The 24228-nt window shown below is 40.2% G+C and overlaps 1 protein-coding gene across 3 annotated transcripts in view; it reads right to left on the bottom strand.

The window, feature by feature from the left end:
* Positions 1-24228, bottom strand: part of RNFT2 (ring finger protein, transmembrane 2) — a 97195-nt gene extending 72967 nt beyond the window's left edge. For all 3 annotated transcript variants that reach the window (XM_080366182.1, XM_080366180.1, XM_080366183.1), the window contains exon 1: positions 1-24228. This exon is cut by the window's left edge and continues 33142 nt beyond it. The gene's annotated coding sequence lies outside the window, so the exon portion shown is untranslated.

The raw sequence follows: 24228 nt of genomic DNA, 5'->3' as shown, positions 1-24228 counted from the left end.
TAGATATATACAGGGTATGTTTTTTAAAGGAATCCAGACAATTTGATAGCTGCAGAGGAAAAATGATTTTTTTTTTAAAGTTCTGTTTGTTACTTTAGACAGTCCTGGGATAGGATGAGAGAAAGAAAAGGAACAGAATAGAAAGATTCTCTCTGATAGATGCTTTTCATATTGTTAGGAGTTAAATCCTTAGGTCATGCGAAACAGTGAACATTGTGCCTTGGGAGCACGTGCTTTGCTCTCTCAGGTTCAACTGAGCTTGGCCCTCCTTGGCATGCCTATTCTTTGTAAAACCGCAGATAACCACAGAAGATCTCTGCTGTATGACCCTGTTGCTTGAAACAAGTGTGGACCCATGCTTGCTGTGTCAGCAGGTGGTATGTCTTTGCCCTGCTAGCTGCTGAAATAAAACTAGTGAGGAAGGAGTTCCCAAGCCAGGCTTTTTTTGGGACATGGGACTTAGCAATGCTGGAATGCTACTCTAGCTGACCTGCAAATTTCCGGATGATGCTGATCTCACTCAAGCAGGGAGACAGACACCAAAGGTTGAGTGGAACAAGCTTCGTGGCTCTTACCAGCATTCCCTGACTTTGTGTGTCTCACTTCCAAAGGAGTGAGAAGGGGTGTGGTGGAAATAAGAGGGCAGATGAGTGCCTCCTCCATTTCTTGTCCTGGATAGACTGGCACCCAGCTGCATTTCTCCTTCCTTACCACCTTGGTTACTGTGATGACAGCTCCCCCTTTTTCTTTTACATCTGCTGTCTGGCCAGTGCCTTTGAATCTTTGAAACATAATGAGCAGAAGAAAAGTAGGGAAGCTGGTACGGTTGTTTTAATTGTTTTTTCTTTTTCTTTTTCTTTTTTTTTTCCCCCTTGGTGCAGTCACCTTTGTCATATGTACAAGGAGTATGTGAAATTCAACATTGGCTAAGAACAGAAGTTCTGCTCATCACACACAATTTTTTCTAAACTTCTTTATTTTTTAGTAGAAAAGTAATTGTACTCTAGTTACAATGATCAATGGGAATAAAACCAGGCAAGTTTAACAGGGAGAGGGTAATACCTTTTATTACACTAACTGATACAGTTGAAAAAAACCAGACAAGCTTTCAGGCTCCAGAGTTCCTTTTTGGGTTACTCGCTTCATCTTGTGTTTGTGGGTGTAGGCCAGAGAAGTGCCACTACCAGCGACGGCCAGACGGTGCTGCTCTGGCCCTTGTGTTATAGGGGAAAGTGCAGGAGAGAGAACAGTGGAAAACAGGCACTAGGGAAAGAACGATTTGTTCCAAAAAATTTGCTTTGTGATAGGGTCATCTATAAATTCTGGGATTTCCTGTTCGCTGAACGGCAGACTTTCTTTTTTCAGGTTACAGACTGGAATAATTTCGTTACAGGTCATTGTAAGCTTCTTTCCTTTCCAAGTCCAGATTTACAGCCTTTGCACAGAAATTTCCCAGCTTTCTTGGGTTTTAAGTTGTATCCTTCAGTGCTGTCCTCTTGAGCTGTGCTTTAATTTCCTTTGGGTTTTGCAAGTGGTGAGATCATGGTAGTTTTAGGGGGAAAGTGTTAGCCATATTAATGGGTTCTTTTCATGCTGATGTATGTTTGTTCTGGATACCAGGGAAGTAAAACTTACATAAAAAATTCTGGAAAAAAATAGTAATTCTAAGCACAGGGAGTCTGATCCTACATCTTGTATATCTTGTGAATTCATTGACTTCACTGGATGTTGTCAGCGTTCAGGAAATAAAAATTTTAGGCTACAGCTAGCTGGTCAGGATGTTGGGTTTTGTTTTGGTGGGTTTTTTTTAGAGGTTTGTTTCAGAAAACATCCATTAATGGGTCCTCTTTGTCAAAAATGTGGTTGGGGAACACTGGCAGGGTAGTCCCTCAGGTCCAGATCCTTCTAGCTAAAACAAGAGAGACCTGTCCCAGAATATTGTCTGATAATGATAATACCCTTATGTTGGGAGAATTTAGCTGCACTGTTAATGATCTAGGTCAGGTCACAGGTCTGAAGCAGGCAGTGGCAATTTTCCACATGAGTGCCTTGAGTACCTGGGTATCTTAACCTCTTGCTGTTTCATGGAAAGAGTGGGAAATGATCAAAAAATGCATCCTTTGAGAGCTGATGATAAATGAGGAGAGGAAGAGAATTGTGACGGCAAGTTTTGTGAGATAGCTAGGCAGAAAACAGTTTTCTTATAGCATGAGATACACTCTGTGATCTGTTAACACTGGTGAGTTGAGCCGTCAAAGTGGTACTACCGTCTTTGACTGAAGCAGTTGTATATGGCTGACACTACACTGTATAGGACTTCAGTCAGTGAGACATCCTCTTCTCTGGCCTAGGGAGCATTTACTGATCAGATTTATAATGCGGGAAGATTAATTTTTTGTAACTGGGGAGCAAATCTTATGCTAAATCAGCTTAAGTTTTTATCAATGGTATAAGGTTTTAGAAACTCTGAATGCATGACTTCAAAGATGTCTGTTGTTGAACATGCTGGGAGCATTTTGTCTTTTTGCTGAGTTTAGCAAATGAGATTCTAGCCCTTGACTGGCATTATTAAGCGCTATTGTAACAATAATGAAAAGAAGATGATTAAAATCTGCCTACTAGTGGTGGGGGATGAAGTTACTATATAGCAATATAAGATGGCATTCTGAGCTTGGTGCATTCTCTGCTGATATAAGCACAGTATTATTTGTATATTTCTCTGTTGTAAGGTAAATTGGAATTTTCAGAAGAGGTAAAGTGTGTAACTGCTGTTTTTATTTTAACTGATGAAAAACTAACTTCTTTTCACATGGAACTGATGCTTTCCATGGAAATTTTGTCTGTGTTAACTTTGGTGAAAGCTTCATACTATTTTTGGCAGCAATTAAAAGCATTCACGAGATGCCTGTCACTTCAGCTCACATATTTCCACAGGGTACTTTATTTGTGTTTTATGAAAGAAATAGAAAACACAGCAATATAGCTTCTGCTTAACTTTAACTATCTCGGATCTTGTGGCAGCGAGTGACAAGCAATTTTTCTTCATTGGAAGCTGTTCTTCCAGATATCACAGCATGGAGTTGCTGATAGGATTTTCACAAGAAAAATAATAACATCTAGCATTCACTAACACCTGCTGTCCAGCAATCTTAAAAGTGCTTTTGAGAAATATTTATTAGGATTCATGACTATGAAATTGGTAAAATTTCATTGAACTGGGATTACAGATTAGAAAGTTGATCATTGTTTCTCTAATACTCAAAAGTACCACTAATTCAAAATATCAGCATTTTTAAAGGCTTAATTTGAGGGAATGGCGCCCTGAGGTTCAGAGCATATACTTCCCACTTTCTTCAGGAAGGGTTAATTGCTCAGAAATTGAAGAGTCAGGCTCACAGTTTTCCAAAAATAAGTATAAGCTGAGGTGATACTGCTGCAGAAAATTTATGTCTAGTAATTGCTCAAAGGGACAGCAGGCTTGTATAGTAGATAAGCTGAGAATAAAACCATGTTCTATTTTATTTACAGGATCCTCTTCTCATTCAAATATTTATAAAGCTTGTTGAATACATCTCTGTGGATTATGTGGGAGGAAGTATGAAATGTATGTGTGGTATCTCTATGATAAAATTTAGCTTGCTGTGTGGGTATAATCTAAAAAAAACATTAGATCAAGGGTCCAACTGTGTTGAGCTCATCTGATGTATGATATACTCAGCTTCTAAAAGTGGTTGTAGTGCAACAGCTAATACTTCGAGCTTCCGCCAAAATTCTTCCTATCTCTGCATTCTGTTTTTTAAAACCTTCAATGTAGTTATATGACAACACTCACTAACACGGTGTTGACCCACCTGAAATCACAAGAGCAATGATTCTTCCAGCACACTGTAGAGCTACTTCTGAGCAATCAACGCTGACTGCATGCAATGCCCCCATCACACTTGCACATAGACAGACGTTATATACTATTGCACTTCTCGGCTGAGTTAAAAGTCACTAAATGTAATGTGTAGCCATATTTGCAGCTAGACAGCTCTGTGTTGTTTCCTACTATGCACTAGTGGAGAAACGGGGGGGGGGGGCGAGAAATACGGTGTGATTTTTAGGAATCCCTCACCAACACTGTATTAAAAGCATCAGTGTATACAACTGGCCAAAATGTCAGGCACCAAGGCTGCTGTACAGGATGAGGGTGCAATTGTGTGGGCTACGGATGATAACAGGGAGGTAACTGATGTTGAGGAGGGAAATTGTAATGTGAGTAGAGATGGGATATTGACTTAACAGCTTCTTCCCTTACAGTTCAGGGCTTGTTTGGGACACAGTCAGTTAAGACTCTTCTGTAGAGGAATGAGCTGGATGCTGGGATTATATTTCTACCATCCTTAGAACCTCAGTTTGTGTATATGGTGCTGGGACTACGGTTGGGATGGGCAGTATATAGTTAAAATTCTTCCTTGCTACATTGCTAGGCTTTGTGTTACTACAGGACACCCCAGTGTTCCACTACTGAAGGGTGTATTACTCCTGCAGTAATGTATTAGATGCATTACAGCAACTCTAAAGTCCTATGCACAGACCAGACCCAGTTTCCCTAGACAGTGTCTGAACAGAGGAAAAAATCACCCCAAGACAATTCCTATCTTCAGTTCTTTTTTGTTGTTTGGAATCACATTGCTACTAATCCAGACTATGGGAAGGATAAAAATATCCCAAGAGGAAATCGTTCATCTCTGAGCAGGGAAATTCTTTTAAATACAATTACAACTGGATGCCAGAGTTTGGAATAAGGTCCCCTGCATGGCAAGGCTGTGTGCCAGTTTTTGTAAAATATGTAAGTGTAATTTATGCAGTATTTCTGTTAATCATGCTTTCTGCTTAAGATATCCATTAAAGTACATCATATTAATTTAATTGAAAAATTCTGTGGGAATTGTATTAGATATTTTCCCCATTAAATTAATATTAAAGCTTTTAAATCAAATTTCTGGGCACCCATTGTTGTTTGCAGGATTATTATGCAAAATTGCTATCTGCTATCTGTGTTTTTTTGGATCTGACCACTGTAACTTTTTTTTTTCTTTTGCCTCCTGTCTACTCCCTCCTCCCTAGCCTACTTATAATTATCCTCTTCATTTTGATTTCTGTGGTCATGAACATGATGCTTTTGGGGGCTTGTCACCATTCGTTTTTTTGTCTGTCAGTTTGGGCCTCTCTGAATTAATCTGTTATTAATTAAGGTATGGGGACGGTGAAATGAAATTCCCCAGGTAGCAGCCTGGCCTTACGGTAAGGGAAAGGGCAACTCACTTCTCAGTGGCTGGGGAGAGGTGAAATGAGATTAAGGTTGTTCAAGACTGACCTTTAATCAGCCAATTTGGAGGCAGAGAACACTGTGCCCAGAGCTTGAGTGGTGTCTTTGCGCGGATCTATTACCTGGATACCAAGATGCTCGGTGGGTTTAGCGCAGCTACAGCATATGCCATGTAGAAACCAAACTGTGTGCACTACCTGCATCAGCTTTTAAAGAAAGACACAGTGAGCCACTGTCCTTCCCCCTCTTCACCCAGCTGACAGATCAGAGGGCTGTGCATTTCCATGTGAATTGCTACCCTTTTTGGAACCTAGGGTACCTTGACAAATGCTGTCATGTAGTGGAAGCCTCGGTGTGGGTCACATTCAGATCAACAAACCCTTGCAATTCTTATACACGTTACCTAAATAAGCCAATTCCTTTTTTCCCCATGAGCTCTCAGCTTCCCCCATTTTTCTGTTGGTGTGTTGTGCTTTTTACCTTCTCCCAGACTAAAGCTTTTCTTGGAGCTGTTTCTGTACGGGGCGATTCTGAGTTAACCAGCAGCAATGGAGCTGGAGACCTTTAAGAAGCTGGGGTATTATCCAAGTAGCTGCTGAATCTGACAGTCCTGACTCGTATGTGCTGGAGCGCTGAGGGAACAGCTTGTGCTCACATTCAGAGGAACAGGTGCCACCGCACAACTGGGGACGCCGTGGACACAGGCACAAAGAAACAGCAGCTTTTTCAGCACCGGTTTGATATTGTTCCATAACCTCATACAGGCAATGGGCTGCAGTATGGGGCTGTGTTTATTAGCTGTCCACCTGCATGACACCCTCCCCCATCCTTTCCTAATTAAACAGTGAGCTCAGGTTTCCCAGTTTGGTTCAACAAAATCAGGAGAGGAGATGGCTCAGGCTCAGCGTCTCGTCACCCAGACACAGCCTAAAAAGAGCAGGACAGCACTCAGCACAGACTCTGGCCCAGCATAAGAGAAGTGCATGAAGTAGCATTTCATCTAATCAGATAGCATTAGGATTCTGTTGTTGAGTTTGTGAGTCAATGTCTTTTTGTTTTCTCTAAAAAAGTGCAAGTCCATGGTTATTTTTGCATAACAGCTGTGTTTCCGGTGAGCAGCTGGGGGAGCTGCCTGACTCAGCAAATCTCCTGCCTTTAACAGTCAAAAAGTGCACTCAAGCAAGACTAGGAATGCTGCAGGCAAAACGGTGGGTCCTATCCTCTACCTCACAACCAGCGAAGAGAAAGATGCTTGTTTGCATGGATAGAGGTGTTTAGCTCTAAGTGACATGAATCATTTGCTTTGGGGATTATGCCCACAAAGAAGGAACAAATACATGGTCTTTATTTCAAAAATATATTGTGTGTGTAAGTTGTTAATGTCTGTAAAAGTACTCAATCATGTAGAAAGGACCTGATACAAGGTGCTGTAGGGAAAGAGAGCCTCTTTCAATAGGAGTGGAGACATTCAGTGCTTGCCAGGTTAACCTTTCAGAACAAACTGAGCCATTTTTATACTTCAGTCCTATGACAATATGCAATGTCTCCTAAGTATCTTGAGTCACTTTTTCCAGACAGGTTCATCATAGCCTTTGCATGGGGTAGCATTTGACCTTTCCACATGTGTTACTGATTTGTAGGATGTTTACACACTGCAGTTGGGGGGATTTTAGAGAGTGGATAGGAACTGGTGAGAGGAGGCTAGGAAGACACTTTTGCCTAGTGGTTTGAGTAACAGAGTAAGAATATTACCAGTTCTGCTTTTGACCTTGGACAAATAAACTCTCCCTGCCTCTCTCAGTTTTCAGCCCTTTGTCTGCATTGTCTGTTTTGACTGTAATTCTTTGTTATAAAGTGATCCATCTTCATGTGGTTGTATAGTGTCTAACAGTCAAAAACTGAGTTGACGGAGAACTTTTCAGTACTACTATGCTGCAAGTAAGTAATAAAACCAATGTAAAACAAATCTGTTTTGTAAAACACAGTGGGAATTGCATGAACAGCAAAATACCAGTTAGAGTGAGGAGGAATTAAACGTCTGGTGTAATTTGAGTCCACTGTAATAAGCAAACTAAAATTCCAGTTGCAGTGAGGTTGTTGGGGGCAGCAGGAAAGGAACGTCCCTTGTAAGCGTGAGCATTTGACTGTTTCACAGGATGTTTTCTCATTTGCCTGTTTAGGAGGAAAAAGTTCTTTAATTGACTAGATTTTCTGGTAGCACCCTTGTTTGGAATTGAGTCTTGGGGCAGCTCCCAAGCTTGTAGTTGATGGAGAAGAGTGAGAAAACTCTTCTTCTCCCTTGGGAGCACACAAGCCTTCCCTGACCTATGTAGCTCCCAAGCTTGTAGTTGATGGAGAAGAGTGAGAAAACTCTTTTTCTCCCTTGGGAGCACACAAGCCTTCCCTGACCTATGTAGCTGTTTGGTTTTAGGTATTCTGCCTGTTGCAGAGGCAAGGTGTACTTCCCATTCTAGGCAGAACAGGCTGAATTATGAATCTGACATAGAAGCATCATTGTGTGTCCTAATGCAAGCACTGAAACTGTTGAGTGTCTTCCCTAGTCTTGCCTCAGAACCAGGCACAGGAGTCATCAGGGCTGGCTGCCTAAGACAGCAGCCCAGTTGTGTAGTCTTGCAGTTGTTCAAGCCAGTCTGCAGTTAGCACCGGGCTTGGGAAGTACTGTATCCTCACTAAGAGTCCATCTTGAGATCTTACTTCACTAAGTGCCTGAAGACAGCTCTTTTGATCCTCACAGCCCTGCTATTATAACAAGTCAGATAGTGGTCATGACACAGTGCTCCCTTGGAAAGCTTCAGCTTCATATCCCACATATAAGGCATCAGATACGGCATCCCTCATCCCAGGCTGTCTGATACAATCAGGATTTCACAGCAATAAGAGCTAATATTTGTTTACTTCTTTTTCTGTTTGTAACAAATGCATCTTTCTGAAGACAGGAGCGGGGGATGGGGGCGGAAAAAGAAGTTGAGGGTTCAATATGATTCACTTCAGGCAGCTTCAGAATAACATCTACCTCTGTGGGTAGCAGTGACTCCTTACACACTTGATTGCTCCATTTCCTTCCTACCCTCTCAGCAGATTTTTTTAATGCCAACTCATACAGAACTTACAGGAGCACAGGAAGCCTTTTGCTAGCTAAGAAGGACTTGAGCCCTTTCACATGCTCTCATATCATTTGTGAAATGAGATGCACATGTAGCCTTAGTACTAAGTGTGCTGATCCTCTGTTGAAAAAAAGGTTATTCAAAAGCAAAACCACTGTAGTCAGTCCATATGTGTGTGTATGCTTCTCTCTGTGTGTGTGTGTGTGCAGAGCGAGAGTGCTTTGTCGTGATTTGGGTCGACTCAGTGGAATTTGCAACCAATATTACTTCTCACAGTGCTGCTAAGACAGAGATTTTAATGTATGAATAAATAACCAATATGATCTGCTACACTTGCTGAACCCTGTCCCATGGACATACTAATGGTATTAAGAACAAAGGTTTCAGGGGGTCTTCTGGATTCGTCTGCTCTAGTCCTCTGCTGTCACAGGCATCTGCATCTCATACATCTGTTAACACAGGGAACAAGGTCTCATCTGAAAGCTGAACACTTTCTTTTGCCCTTATTTTGTGAGGAAGAATAAAGAGCCTCTTCTCTGACCTCATGTGCACACAGGACTGGTAGGTGGCTCTTAAGTTCTTAAAAAGTGTCATAAGTACTACACCATCTCACTGTCTGAGAAGACTCACTGGTTGTCATCCACCTTGATAAAGTAATGCTCTGAACAACAGGCCATCCTTTAAGCTTAGTCTTGTTTATTGAAGGAGTAGAAACTTGTCTAGGGTTTTGTTTCATATGTTATAAATGTCATGGCTTTTCTGCAGATTGTGAGTACAAAAATATTAGCATAGATTTTTAGATTAACCATTTAGATGTTGCATACTTAAAAATAATTTTAACTAAGTAGTTAATTTGACTGCTTAACTACTATATAGAAAAAGTTCAACACCTCCACAGCTGAGACTGCAGTTTAGAAAATCAGTCAAGTTTACTCTCCATCTTCAACCTGAGTCTTCCAGGAATGACTAGTTTGTGGGTGCTTTATAGCACAGGCAATTTAGGTACAAAAACCAAACCAGTCTGTCTGGGTTGAGCAGAAAGACATGGAGGGAAGCAGCTGACTTCTGTGTGAGAGAATGGCAAGTCTTAAGTCAGCAAGATGATTTAATGGGACTATTCTTGTGTTCTTCTCTTCAATTAACAGGAAGGTGTTAGAAACTTGGCTCCTAGTCAAGAAAGGTATCTTCCTTTCTCTGCCTTTCTACCCTGTTAAGGAGAGGAGACTTCCTTTACATCTTATATAAGTTTGCATGTGTATGTGTGCATCACTGGTCATGTTGAAGCATCCTGCGTATAGGATTTCTAAAACCTACATTTACAGAAACTTCTGCATTCTTAAACCTGTTCATAAATGCAGTTAATGTGAAATTTAAGTCATCCTTCCTTTTCCTGAAGTTCTGGCTACTTCAGATCAAAGCCAGTGTTTGGATTTGGATACATACTCTATATACTCTTTTCTGTAGGATCTCCCACCTCCTTTCTTCCTTGATGCAAGAATGAATCCTACCACTCAGTTAGTCAATAAAATGCACTTAACCCTTTCCCAGAAGGTTCAGCACCTACTGCTGCATAGCATTTTAGTTAAACACTTAAAAGCCCTTTTTGCTTTCCCTGTTGTCTCGTTTTTCTGCAATCCTTTGCTTCTTATTAACGCACTGGCTGTCCTGGGATTGTTTTAACTGCATGAATAACATTTCCCTCTGCCAGAGCCCTGCCTGTCAGTGAAAGAGCTCACCAGCCCTTTAATACAAGGCAGTCATACATAAAAGAAAAGGTGGAGAAGGTACAAGGATTCACACCAGTGGAAACAAAGGCAGGTGATAGGTGCTGGAACTGTGTGCCTGCTGTGTGATCTACCTTGCCCGCCTGCCTTGAGCGTAGTGGCTTTAGCAACATCGTTGTCCTCTGAAAGCCTTACCCTGCATAACACAATAAATAATGCCTTAGAGCAATGTGACCTGTGGCAAGCAGTAAGTGATGACATTGTCAGACATACACAACTGTTGAAACAACCAGACTGTAATCATCATGCTGTACCCATGGAAAGACATTTGGCAAATGAGATTCCATTTTCACATTGGTTTGTGCCGAGCATGTAAATTTCCAGCGGGACAACCAGCATTAGGTATGTGTAATTGATTGTCTGAATTATAATAAACAAGCTGTGACAGTTGATCATCCATCATATTCCTGCTGCATGTTCCAGCACCACTGTGAGACAGAGAGGGAGAGCTGGAACATGAACAAGGAAAATGAAAAGTCAGATTCATAGAGAAATAGAGAAGAGGGGTAATAGAAAAAGGGATCACGGTGGAAGTGAGAGGGGACTGCAACCATGAGAAAAACCCACAGATACAGAAGGCTAATTACCTTTTTGTGACTTGTTAAAAATTTTATTGAATGAAAAAGTCCTTTCTACTATTACTGCCGTTGAGAGCTGGAGGGTTTGCTGCAGTGGCTGGTATTCAGAGCTAGGCTCCTAAGAAATACAGGGGAAAGCTTAAAGGAGGAACTGCGGTTAGAGCAGAGCCATTTACAAAAAAGTGCATGTGTGTGTATATGTGTGAGAAAATGAGGACTCAACAGCTTTGCCTTCTTGTTCAGGCTGAGACGCTTTGGTCCATGATTGAATGGTCAAAAACAGTATCAGTTTTTTATGATCATGATGCAGGGAATGCTTTTTGTCATGCGTTGATGTTGTAAAAGCCTGTGGTTTGCAGTGATGCTGTTTCAGAATCAAAGTAATCTGAATGCTGGTTCTTTCCTAAGGAAGGGGGATGGGGGTCTAGAGCATTTTGGCTCTTTTGTTTCTCAGACCAGCCTTTCCAGGGAGGAAATTACTGGTCTTGAAAAAGAGCATGAAGACATGTTGAAAAAAAAATACAGGGAAATAGTGTCTCTGGGTAGATTGGAAAGTGGTATTTTCCTGAATATTTACAAGCATGCCTCATGCAAATTAGAGTGTGGGGCTTCCTCACCCTCTGTACTGAAGAGGACTAGGCAACTATGGGAGCCTTATAAGCTCTTAAGCTCCCTTAGTATACGCAGTTGCCTTTGTTTAACTTGTTGTCTATGTAGTATGAATGATCAGACTTTTTTTCTTTTTTTTTTTTTCCGAATTTGTGATATTTTGGATTTCTCAGACTTGCTTATGGACAGTTTTATGCCATTATTTGACAATCACCCAAACTGTAATTGTCACTGTATTGTTTGTGTTTGTTCAGACATTTACCCTACAGGCTTTTGCCCATCAACGTTTGAAATTTACTCTCTGCAAACATTCTGTCACCAGAATTTGTGGTATAAATGCTTATGTTAAATGAATGTGAATACAAGTGGTGCAAATTTACCTAAACTGGGTAGAAGAATAAAGTAAACAGGGTAAAAATTCTTAAAGATACTGTGAATTTTTTAAGAAAATTATATCAAAATCTTTAAAAGGTGGAGTATTTTTTAACTTGTTCAAATAGCGGTTGAAACAGGTTTCTTACTGTGGCTTAAGCTTTAAGATAAGGAATCTTTCCAGAAGGTAAAAATAATTCCATTTTTTTTGTGTAATGACTGCCTTTGGTGATCTGTCTCTTACTGAGACTTCTTTGTCCAGATGTCAAATTTTGGTCCTGTCTAACCGAAATCCTGAAGCAGTGGCCATTTGTTGCTGGAATTCTTTAGCAGGAATTTGATTTGGGCATCCAAGTTCTCTATGTGAACAGAAGTGGTGGAGGGGAAGGCACAATGTAAACCACTAGTTTCTGAAACTGGGAACAAATCCTCTCTTAAGAAGTAGACATGAGGGTGGGAATGGAAAAGCTTGTTAGTGAAGCAGGATGTGTTCTGGGCAGAGACCTCCTGGATCTGACAGAGTATTTACCTTCTCACCATTTTCTTTTCTGATAGTTATTTTGTGAGTCAAGGAAAACATGGGAAGGGGTGCAGTTGGAGACAAAGTGAGAAATCTCTAAGGAGGCTTTATCTATTAAGGGAAATGGGACATGGTTTGGACTGGGAAGCTGCAGAGTGCTGTGATGCCTGGTGTTTGAATAAGTAACTGCTGCTGGCACAGTGGGGGTTTATTTTGGCCCAGACCTGCCCTGGGAACAGCAGAGAAGCTAACACTCTTGGAATTCTCTCCCTTTACGATTCACTCAGCAACTTGGCTTCAAAAGAGTATTTAAAAAAAAAAAAAAGGCAGGAAATGTATCCAAATATTGAAGCCAAGGTTTGTATGTGAAACTGTGAGGCGGAGATTGAAGACCCAACAACCCTAATCTCCCTGACTAGAAAATTTAAAGGGGGCTGGAAGGAAGGGCTTGTGTACAGATGGAGGGAGATGAACATTTGCGGGCAGTGGCTTCAATTCTGAAGAGCTTGTTCAGCCCTGTGTGAAATATGCTTGTGATCTCTGGAAAGGGAGTAACCCCCTTCCTGAGTGAACACAGAAAATTTGCAGTATCTGTGGCTGGGAGAGGAAAGGACTGAGAGGCTGTAGGGAAGGAAGCAGCAAAAGCTTTTTTTTGTTTGTGTGTTTCTGATCAGGCAGATTTTTGTTGTTTCCATTAGTGTTGCTGCTCTTTCCCCGGGGCTGCCCTCTTGCTTCCTTTTCCAGAGGCTGTGGTGTCCTTGGTCTTTATGTTTGTCTCGCATGTAGGAGGTGAACCACAGTGTAGTGAGGCAGCAATGAATCTAGCAATGGCGTGAACAAAGCACACTGTAGGATGAAAGTCACACGGTGCATAATGATTAAACCTGATTCAGGTTAAAACATCAGACTCAGGATTGTTTCTTCTTTTTTTTTTTTTTTAATTGCTGCAAAGCTGTTCAGTCAGTTCACATGGGACACAGTTTAGTCCATGTGAAAGGAATGTAAAATATAATTTTCAGTATGGGTGTTATTTGTTGCTTTATGTATTTTTAGCCTAGAGGATGAATTATATATCTTAAATACCTGTTTCAGCATATTACCAATTAATTCACAAACCTGTGGCAAATACTGGAACCTTCAAGTTATGTACAAACCAAACTGGATAGATTTTGTTACTGTTGTAGTGGGTTATGAAAAGGTAACATAATAGCTTCCATTGAGAAACATTACTATAAACAGCATTATTTGCAATTCTAGACCTCCTTGCAAATATGGTCTTTTTATTTTTTTTCTTTCCTTTGTCCCAAGCCAGATCATCTGCTAAGATGGACATGACAATATTTTTCACCTCTTTTTTAAAATGTAAACAGAACTGAACACAGAGTAGAAATTGTCTGCAGCCTTAAGATATCCAGTTTTTCACTTGACCTTTATAAAAAGTCAATTTGTGCTTTTTTTCTTTCACATGAAATCTAAAATGCCCTCCAGTCCCTTCCTTACAGTATTCATTTTTGACCATGAGCAAAGCAATTCTGCCTTTGCTCTTTTCAGGAACTACTAATGCTCAGGAGACAGGGGATTCATTTCTGCTTTTTGTTTATACTAGAGAGTTCAGGTTGCAAAGATCTGCTGTCACCGCCATAATATCATTCACTTGCTTTTAACACTGTGTGTTGCAAAATGTCAATGCAAGCTCAATTTGAGAGACCGAATGGATAACTGTAGCTTGAATATGGACTGAAACCCCAGAGTTCTGATTTTTGCATCTGTTGCTGACAAAAACAAGTTAGGCAAGTTACTTAGGCCAAAAGTGGCAGCTCAGATAGGGTGACTCACACTTTGGAGATCCCCCACCAAGACACAATGAGTCTGAATTTTTGGAACAGGGAAATACCTACATTTCCAGATGGTGGGTCACAGGTTCTGCTTCGGTCTGCAGAACTCCTTTGTTATATGGGACACGTTTAAAAAGAGTGTGTATGGAATGTCCTCTGCTTACATTTTGCAAAAAATCACAAAAAGTTTTTTTTTTGTAGCATTTTAGGTGTTCTGTCTCTAGAGGTTCAGTGGGAGATTCAAACCCAGTGATTTTTTGTGCCTTTAAAAATCTCTATCTAAGTACATCTCATTAACAACTTGGTAGTCAGTCAGTGACTTCCAAAGTCATGTGGTATGGAAAACCCTTTTAAAAGAGTGCTACCCCAGTGGGTCTCACCAGGTAGGTACACCTGCACTGTAAGAGTACTTTCCAGCTAGTACCTAGGCTTGAAGGCACATGTCCCTTGACCTTGTTCCTTGTACCGCACCCAGAGTGCATATTTTTGGACACAAGTATGCGTGCCGTATCATGCCAGCTGTTGCCCAAGTATTCACATGAAACTCAGTGTTTCCAAAGAAGATGCTGCAGTCTATAAATGTTGGTGAAGAATGACAGATTCCTGTCAATACAAGGCACTCAGTTTATTGCTGGGTTATATTTAAATACAATAACATCAGTAGTATGTGGCACTAGGCTGAAAAACCCATCATGGTGTGGCTGATCATACCAGTGGCATTTCTTCTCTGGCTGAACCAATGTTTGTAATTTACATGCTTCCTGGATGCCTTAGAAAGGCTGGAAGGTCAGCAGAACTGCATGAATTGAATATTATCTTGAACAGACTTTTTTCATATAACCATGATTAAATCAAGGATTGTATTTTTGGAAATTCAAATACTGTATAGTATCCCCTAATTGTCTAGTGTTCAAAAAATAAAGTTAACACAAAAAATCAGCCATACAGAATAAATTTAGTGTCTCCTCTTTTCAAACTTTCTGATCTGTGATAATAAAATCTTTGCTTGTAAGATATTTTATGTATTTTCTGACAGTATGAGGCACTTAAATTAGGACCTCAAATTGCTTTATGAACACAGAGTTGTTAAGTCTTCCAAGACTAAGTGAAGAGAGTGTTACTGCACTGGAAGCCTACGATATAGTTGGAAGGAGAAAAAAGTCTAGGCCTCTGGATTCTGTGAATCCTTTACTTTAACCACAAGATCTTCCTTTCACATCTGTGATTCAAAAAAAGAAGTGATTTTTCTTCATTGTAATGAGATGTAGTAATTAGAATATGGAAACAATCTGTGTCCTCTGAAACTGTACAGATGTCACTACTGCATTTTATAGTCACTTGGGGCTTTGTGGTTAACTGGAGATAGAATCTGAACTGTTCTGTTCCAAAAGCAAAGGCTCTTAACATTTGGGCTAAAAAAAGACTGCACTGGCTCTTTGCTATAAAGGGCTTATGATGTTCACGTGATAAGATATGATTCTGACCATTTAAAACAATAGTACATCATTTATGTGTGCATATGAAGGATACAGCAGTAAGAGTTCCTTGACAGTTTTTTAGTAGCTCTCAATATCTGATTTATTAATCAGCCAATTCATTTAATGCAGTTTAGTGTGCAGAGTGATATGGCTCTATGTTGTATAATTTATTTCCCTTGTACAAAAGACTCATTGTCCTGGTTTGCCAGTGAGGCCTTGTAAATTGTGTGTGTGTGTGTTGCTCAAGCAGCTTCTTTTTTTCCACTCTGTGCTTTGGTTCCTGCTTTTAGCCATCTGCTTGACATTACTGTTTGCCTTTTGTGCCTACGGAACTTCCCAAGCCATTGCAAACTGCTGTCCAACTCTTTTATTCTGTCAACCTCTTCATTCCAATGTCACCCACCCATCGTGCCAGGGAATAATAACACACAGAGGTGTTAAAAAGTATCTTCATTTACATGCTTTCAAAACTGCCTTTGTGTTTGATCATAAGGATGATGTCTAAAAATTAATCAGATCTGGAAACCAGTATTTTAGAGTTCATTAGAAATTGGTTGACTGTGTTGTTGCTGGTCACGGCTGTAGACCAGGAGGACATTATGCTCCTTAAGACTTTTAAAAAGAAGTTAACGCTGACAGACTGCCTTTGCTACCAGATCTAAAGAGAAGAGTGAGTTACCTGTGTTTTTGTTAGGCTGGGTGATGGAGCTGATCTTCCTGGCCTTGTCCACATAGAAATTTCTATTGACCTACCTACCCACAGAGGTGCAATTCCAGTGCTCTGGCTACCCCAGCATATCTTAACCATATGCATACACTTGTTCCAATGTAAAAACACCTACCCAGGGAGGTACATTATTACAGCAGTAAGTCTATATACATATCCTTGAGGACATAAGTCTTAAAGTACTGAAAGCTTTAGGAAAGAAACAGTGGTGGCCAGTGAAGGGAAAGAGAAATTCTGTTGCTCTAAGGAAAATTGCGTTCCTGTATTTGACCTTGCCTAAGCTAAGTAGTAACTAATATTGCCTCCTCACCTTAAGACAGCCAGCCACCTAGGTGTGTCATCTTGGCTATGTCTTCCCCCCCCGCCCCCCTCCAAAACTATATTATTTGGATGGTATTTGATTTGAGGATTTTATCCATTTGCTTGGATTTCGAGCAGTCCAGCAGTTAGTACAGTGAGTGCGCTGCAAGCAAGCTACAGAGATCTTACACATTGCAGATATGGTAAGCTCACTGTGCATGTGTTACTGAGCACAAGCATGTTATTTTTACTCAGGATTTCCCCAAAGCAAATATGGCTTCCTACCCTCTTTTGAACTCAGATGAACTTTGCTGATGCCCAGAGGCTGCAGCCACACATAAAACTAGAGTTGTTCATAGGTGGAAAAAAGCAGGATTCCTGAGTTTCTCAATCATTATGTGAGCAGGAAGTTTTGTTCAGCTAGCACCAGTGGCTAAAATGAAGTGCTCTGTGACTGCTTTGTTTCTCCGTTCTCAGGAATTATGCCTTTCCCTGGACTTGTCAGCAGTAGGACAGTTTTTTACAGCATGCATATCCAGCCCTTGAGGATTAAAGCAGTAGACCTTTAAACTTAACATTAATGCAAGAATGGCTACTATCCATCTTGCACTTTGGACCTGTGTAACTAGAGAAAGAGAAAGGAAAGGAAAACAGTCTTCTGGCACTTTTCCCCATTCTATATTTCAAGTAGCAACTGTTTTTTAGACTGTTTCTGGAGTCTGGAATAGGATAAATCCTCGGAGAAGAGGGTTAGTGTACAGAACATAGGTGAGGGGGCCAGGGAAAAATGAAAAATATGATTTATTTTCTGTTTTTACAGTTTATCATGCTACCATTTTATATGTGTACTTTATAAAATACCATTGTATTTATTGTTAGCTGCTGTATGTATAAGTGCTATTCATTTATATAGCTCAATAAAGGCCTGCCACAGTTCTTAAAATAGCCAGACATATTCTTGCTCCAAAGAGTTCACTATTTCTAGCTACAAAATTAGTTTTCATTACTTCCTATATCTCTATTGTGGCTTCCTAGTCATTTTAGTCTGACTCTGTTCCTTTGTCATGGATAGGTTCCAGACAATCAAACCAGAGCAGCTCAGGGAAGGCTGGGTATCACTTCTCTGTTACAGCCTGAAGTGTTTCTACTGTTGGCCTTACATGGGGATGGCTAAAAGGGAAATCCCTCCATGCAGAAACCTTCAGGTGAGAACTCAGGAGGAGAAGGAAGACATCACATTATGATTTTTTGTACATACTATACTGTGCCAAGAATATTAGAGATAAAATATACCCATCAGCAGGTAATAAGTCAGCACAACCACTTCCATCTGAGAACATTTTATGAAGCCCCTGGTTCTTCCAGCTTCAATAGGGAGTCAGCCGTCTCCCAACAGAGGCTTTTTGGGGAGAGAAATGTTCATGTCTGCGTCAGTCATTGTCTCTTGAAACAACCTCAGCATCAACGTATTAAGAGTTCAACTATTACTCAGACTGCCTGATTTCAAAATGGTACAGTCTTCTCCAATCTGAAGTACCTTCTGTTTCCACTTGTTTGTAAAAGTGTGCAGCCTTTTAATAGAAAGAGCTTTCATATCCACTTGCAGTAAAGAGCAGGGGTGGCTAAGCAGCAAGGGGAAAGGAGTACATCCTGTGTTCATGGAGGGTAGACAATTTTGTTGTCTATTACCAAGCTACACTGACATAATTTTCAAAACAACAGCCTTCTGTTTTTAACAGCTATAATCATCACCAGGAGAAGATGTGAAGTAGAGAACCTCACTGCACTCTCTTGAAGCTATTTCTTTTCTTTTCCAAGGAGTCATAGAAAACTGAGATGATTCATGTTCTGGAAGGAAAATATTTCTCTTTTGCCCCTTTCTTTTCTGTAAGAGAAGACACGAACCCATTCACATTCCTCTATATCTGTAACAACAGTGAGGTTCCATAACCTTCATAAAATAAATCATGTTTCTTAGCTATAGAAGATTAGGACATAGTTACAAAGCTTCATTATAATCTGAGAGTGTCTTCATTAAGTGGTTATTGGGTATTAATTGCCTATTGATACTGACAAATATTTTATAAGCAAGTTTCTTTTCTGTCTAAAGTTAAATCATTGGTGCATTTGCAGAGACCACTAACTATTAGAGCTAATGCCTGTGTGGCCAGTACTACAAAGTATATTGTGGTATTGTGTTACAGTAGAGAGATGTAATTTGAGGGCATTTATATACAAGAATCATCACTTTTGATCAGGCAAGGCAAAGATGGACAGCACAGTGGCAGGTTGCAAAACGCCAAGGAGGTGACAGTGGGCTGGAGGCTCTCTGTCCGTATCAAGTGGGGGGACCTGTCCATGTGGCATGGGCTAGCGACATATCAGTTAATTGCAAATTAATTTGCCTCTGGATCTGGGAGAACCCTTACAGGGAAAGTAGTTTCATTTAAAGAAAGCTGTTGGTAATAAGCAGAATTGGGTTTTAATGGGGTTCATGCACATAGATCAGAAATAAAATTTGAGTCTATTGGCATACACAAGATGGAAAGAGAAGCAGGAAGCACAGAGCAGCAGTGGCTATCTTGAGCTGAGAGGCTCAGCAAGCAGTGTTTAGGCAGCCACTCTCCATTAAAATCCTATCCATAATGCATGAGGTTTGGAAACCCAGGGGACTGTCCAACAAAAAAGGAAGAATTCTCCAAACTACCCTTCAGAAAGTGATGGGTACACTGTCCCAGAAGGGCCCATCTAGAGAGCACTTTTAGTAAGTAATGGTTCACTTTGGCAGCAGAGGTGATAGAGCACTAATGCACTACAAACCAAGTGCTGGCTTCCCTTCTTTTGCACTCAAATGCTCTGCTGTTTAAGGATCACTGGAGAGAAACCATGCTTTTTTATTTCAGCAAGATTACTGTTATTTTTATTTTATTTTGATAATCCATGCCTTAAATTTTCTCTCGGTTCAGGAATACCAGTGTCCTCCTGATTACTTAGTTAAATGCTTAAACCTTTAAATGTTAACTCTTCATTACTCTGGTGTGGGTCTAAAAAAAAAATAGGTGTCTATTTCAATAATTCTGAGGTTTAGAAGAACTCGCGTTAAGAGTTTTGAAGTATTTCAAAAACCATTGACGTATTAGAACAGAGTAGCTAGCCTGAAAATGTGGATTTGGACTTCTCTTGAGACACTGTGGTTTGGTCCTCACAAATTTGCATGCCTTTTCAGCTGAAGTTATGGGCCAGATCTACTGTCAATCACTGCATTCCTGTTTCTCATTTCTGATTTTTGGGGTCTGTGGTATTTTTGAGCATTCTACTTATGTTTCATACCTACATAAAAAAAAAATAATCCGTACTTCGAGCATTTCTAACTTCTTTTCAACATAAATGCACTATTGAAAGAGAAGAATTGTTAACATAAGTCTCTTCCTTATTAAAGTTAGTTCTGCTAGAATGAAGCTGCAACATGCAGTGATTGGCGTGTCTGAGAAGGAAGTGAGAAGGTGTTTCTCAGCTATCCACATTTTATCTTCTCTGTGGCCTTTACACTATACAGTAGCATAGACCTGAGACTGGCCTCCAGGATCTTGACAAGGACTGTGGTATGTGACCTTTTATATCTAAGAGAAGAGGGAGGATCTGTCAGTTCATACATGTCCAATTCATTTGCAGCAGACAACAGAATTCTGGAGTATATATAGCCTATGTCCCGGACACCAGAAATTTTCCAGCACTTTGTTTCTGAAAACCTTACACTTTGGCAGGCAAGTGAGGGAACAGCTGAAACAGTAGGGATCAAAGTTGTAGTACCTTAAACAGCTTTGTCTCCACTGGTATCAAACTCAGCAAAGTATAATGGTGAATTTGCTTCTCGGGCCTGAGAGGTGTCAAATCCTTCTCTCCCAGCAAGGCCTCCTGCATCCTATGTGGGATTCAATTGGACAAGTAAGATTTGTAGAGATCTTTGTGGTCTTGAGCTGATGGACTGTGCTGTAGGGTAAGACAAGGAGAAGGCAACTGAATGTTCAGAGTACTAGTGGAGATTTATAACTCAGTAACTTGAAAGGGACTCTGCCAATAGTGTTGTTCCTTTTTCTGAAGCAAAAGCAGAAAGATAGTTCTTTATCCAACTGTAAAAGGTAACTGGTATTAGTTTTCAAGTACATAAATGGCTGATGTAAAGAGGGAGGGGATCTATTTTTCTTCAATTCATGGTGGATAGAACAACAAAAGACAGTTGGTCAAGGAAGCCTCAGGTTTTCAGAAACGTTTTTTAATGATAGTGGTAATAAAGCACTGACATAGATTTCTTAGGGAAGTTGAAGGATTTTAGAAGAATTTGTAGAAGCACAAATTGATCTTGCTGCAGAGCAGGGAGAAGGACTAGATGACAAAGCTCTTCCAGGTTACAATTCCATGATTTTATATTAGGTTATACCTCTGGGCAAAGCCCACTCATGGTGCATAATTTGTTCTGCCCTCTTTCTATCCATCTTCCATAGACAGAATGGGAGAAGGCCAGGAAAGTGTATTCTTGTGCATCTGTCCATTTAAGACACAAACAGATATATCACTCCAACCTGAAATCCAAAGCACAACTCAATGAGATTGAGATGACTGAAATTTAGAAAGGGCTTTTTCTAAACTACTCAGATTACGCATTTGGCAGGTTCTCATATCAACACATGCTTCTGTATGGATCCTATGAAGCCAAAGCAAATGTTGAGCAAGTCTTTCTCAACCTTTATGCCGATACATGGGAGTCTGACAGTAGTCTTCAATGAAGCACCATACATTCAGTTGTGCTAGATTGCCTGCATATGCCAGGTATTTCAAGCTGCACTCTACACAGCACTTGTCTGAATGAAGTTAATACAGAAATTAGTGGTGGACTTAATTATACTTCCTTTTAGGTACAATTTATTTCTTATTGCGTGGTGGTCAGTGGCATAGACCCTAGGTCTGAAGAATATATGACTTACGGGTTTATGTTTGGCCCATAAAAATGATAGACTCTTTCTACCTATTTACATACCTGTGGAGTCCTATATGGCTTTTGGTTCATCTGGGCAGTAGTTTGATATTTTTTTGTGTTGAGGCAGCTTCATTTCATATATTAAAGGAAAAGCTCCTCAGTTTTTGCTGGTTGCAGTTCTGTCTTTCTAATGACTTTCTCAGCTGTGCTGTGCACATTTGCAGAGATTGTGCTATTTTCACTTCACAAGAGCAGAAGGTCATCCTGTAGGAGCAGCCACTACAGTCAGTGGACACTGACATGCCAGATGGCGTTAATATTAGGGAAGTTAGTAACATTCCTAAACCATACTCTTTTACTGCATGCGTGTCTGTTATAAAGCCACTTAAACCAGTGACAGACAATACAGACCATTTTCAGAACATTCCTGATGTATGTAGAGGTTCACTGAACATGGATGACCTTCAGATTATCATTGAGAGACCTGAAGTCAAATTCTGTTTTTCTTCAAGTCCAAAATATTTTCTAGACTTTCCTAGAAAAGCATCGGAAAGCTGACTTCTGATGATGTCTGTTAAGGAGATGAAAGAAAATAAATAATTTAATTTTAAAAGACGCCTTAAAATAATTTACTTTTCATTTTATGTCTGTCTGCAGTCTTCCAGTAATGCTTCATGCCATCCTTAAAAATGTGTATGTGTCAGGCCTGGATTTTGATTTGAACAGAATGCGTTAGGTCTGTTTGCCATTATTATAACCTTTGTCTCCAGACATCTGTGGCGCTCTGATTTTGTAGCTACTGGAAGCTTTTCTGTTACTATTGATGGTTGTATCTGGCAGTGACCGCTCTTTCAATGTGACATGACAATTTTTACTTTTACCATCTCTGCGTACTGCCATTTGCAAACAGACCACATAGGAGGAACAGATGTGAGTTTTAAGTGATGCGAGGTGTTAATTGATTCTTTTGAGCTTTCTCTTCTCTTATTTATCCACAAGGTTGTCTACATTTTGCCATAGATACTGAGAGAGCATCCTAACAGGTTTGTGTTCAGATCTTTTGTTCCACAGTCTTTTACTTCAGTGTTGCTGATACTGACCTGACAAACTCCAAGGAGGGCTGTTGGTGTATTCACAGTATTAGGAAGGTTTGAGTAGAAGGTGACCTACTGTGAGATGGAAGGTCAGTGCTTCTTGCATAGTCATGTCAGTAGATTCCCAAACATTTATGCAGGCAGTCCTGGAGGAATTGGTCTTGCAGTTGTAGATGGCAGTTCTATGAAGGATCATGAAGAATAGTAGAAATAAACCCAGAGTTTTTTAAAGCACGAGTATGGGATCCTGTGATTACTCCAGACATGATTTTGCAGAAAACCCAGTGTTCAGCTTGTTTTGAAAGCAGAGAGATACTTGTCAGCAATTATTGCTGAGCTAGGGAAAGGACAGTTAAGACAGATAAACTTGTCAGCTGTGTCAACTGTGATGATGGAAGAGCAGAATGGCCAGCTGTAAGGTTGAAAAAGACTTTTGTATTTTAGATGCAGATAGTGAGGTTGTTCTTGCATAATGCTGCAAAATGGTTGAGAGTATCCTTGTTTTTATATACAGTAATTCCACAATTATTACAGAAAAAAAGAGCCATGAATGATGGGCTAAGAGGGTTGTATTATCACCAGGAATCATGTTTGCTGTTGACAACATTTTTTGTAGGCCTGCGTGACGGAATCTTTCAATTTGGGCTCTCATTGCTACTCATGGGATTAATACATCTCCGCCTTCTACACACTATTGGTTTGCTTATTGTCCATCTTTCATCCTTATCTCTTCAAAATTGTAACTGCTGCTGATTTTCTCCAAAGGATCTTCATAGTCTTGGCTGATAGCTATGTCAAATGTACTCTTTTTCTTGTAAAAGTCTGACAGTGTAAGACTCACTATGACATCAAACTTGAGACTGGCAATGAATACGAAGTGTTGACTGTTGGGCTGCTAGACTTTGGCTGCCTACATGGCGGGTTAGAACTCCTGAAGAGTGCCTTGGAAGGCCCAGGGAGATTACAACGTTCAAACCTGCAAAATGCATAAATACAGTGTATCCAGAACTGTTTTAATGTGTCAGGAATTTCCTTTGAATGCTACTATTTTTTTTATATAAAAGTAATAGTAAACACTGTGTTTTTGTAGGACCTGAACAAAATATTATCTTCTGCTCTGATGCCTGAGAGCCAGCAGAGGGAGTGAAAGTTAACTACTAAACCACCTTGGGCAACGCTGAACTGAGATACCGAGGAAAAACCCTGTGTGCAAAAAAACCTGCACATTATATTCCTTTCAAGTCCCACTAGAAACAGAGACTAAATAATCAGCCTCCCAAACACAAAACTGTGATAGTAGTAACAAAAATATTTTAATTCCATGCTTCTAAGTGGATACTAGCAACAATAACATTAAACAAAATTAAACCATAAAAAATACTCAAGAGTACTGTATTCATAGTCAGCATATAGAGCCTGATGAGACTTCTGATATGTTCTCTCTGTTACAGATGCTAGTGTGAAGGAAGTGAAAAATCTGTGTGTTGCCCTTGGCTTGTGCAGATTGTTGTGGCTTG

The sequence above is a fragment of the Falco punctatus genome, assembly GCF_963210335.1.
Source record: "Falco punctatus genome assembly, chromosome: 1".
Classification (NCBI taxonomy): Eukaryota; Metazoa; Chordata; class Aves; order Falconiformes; family Falconidae; genus Falco; species Falco punctatus.
Note: the sequence above shows the minus strand (reverse complement) of the source record. Positions and strands in the feature narration are given on the sequence as shown.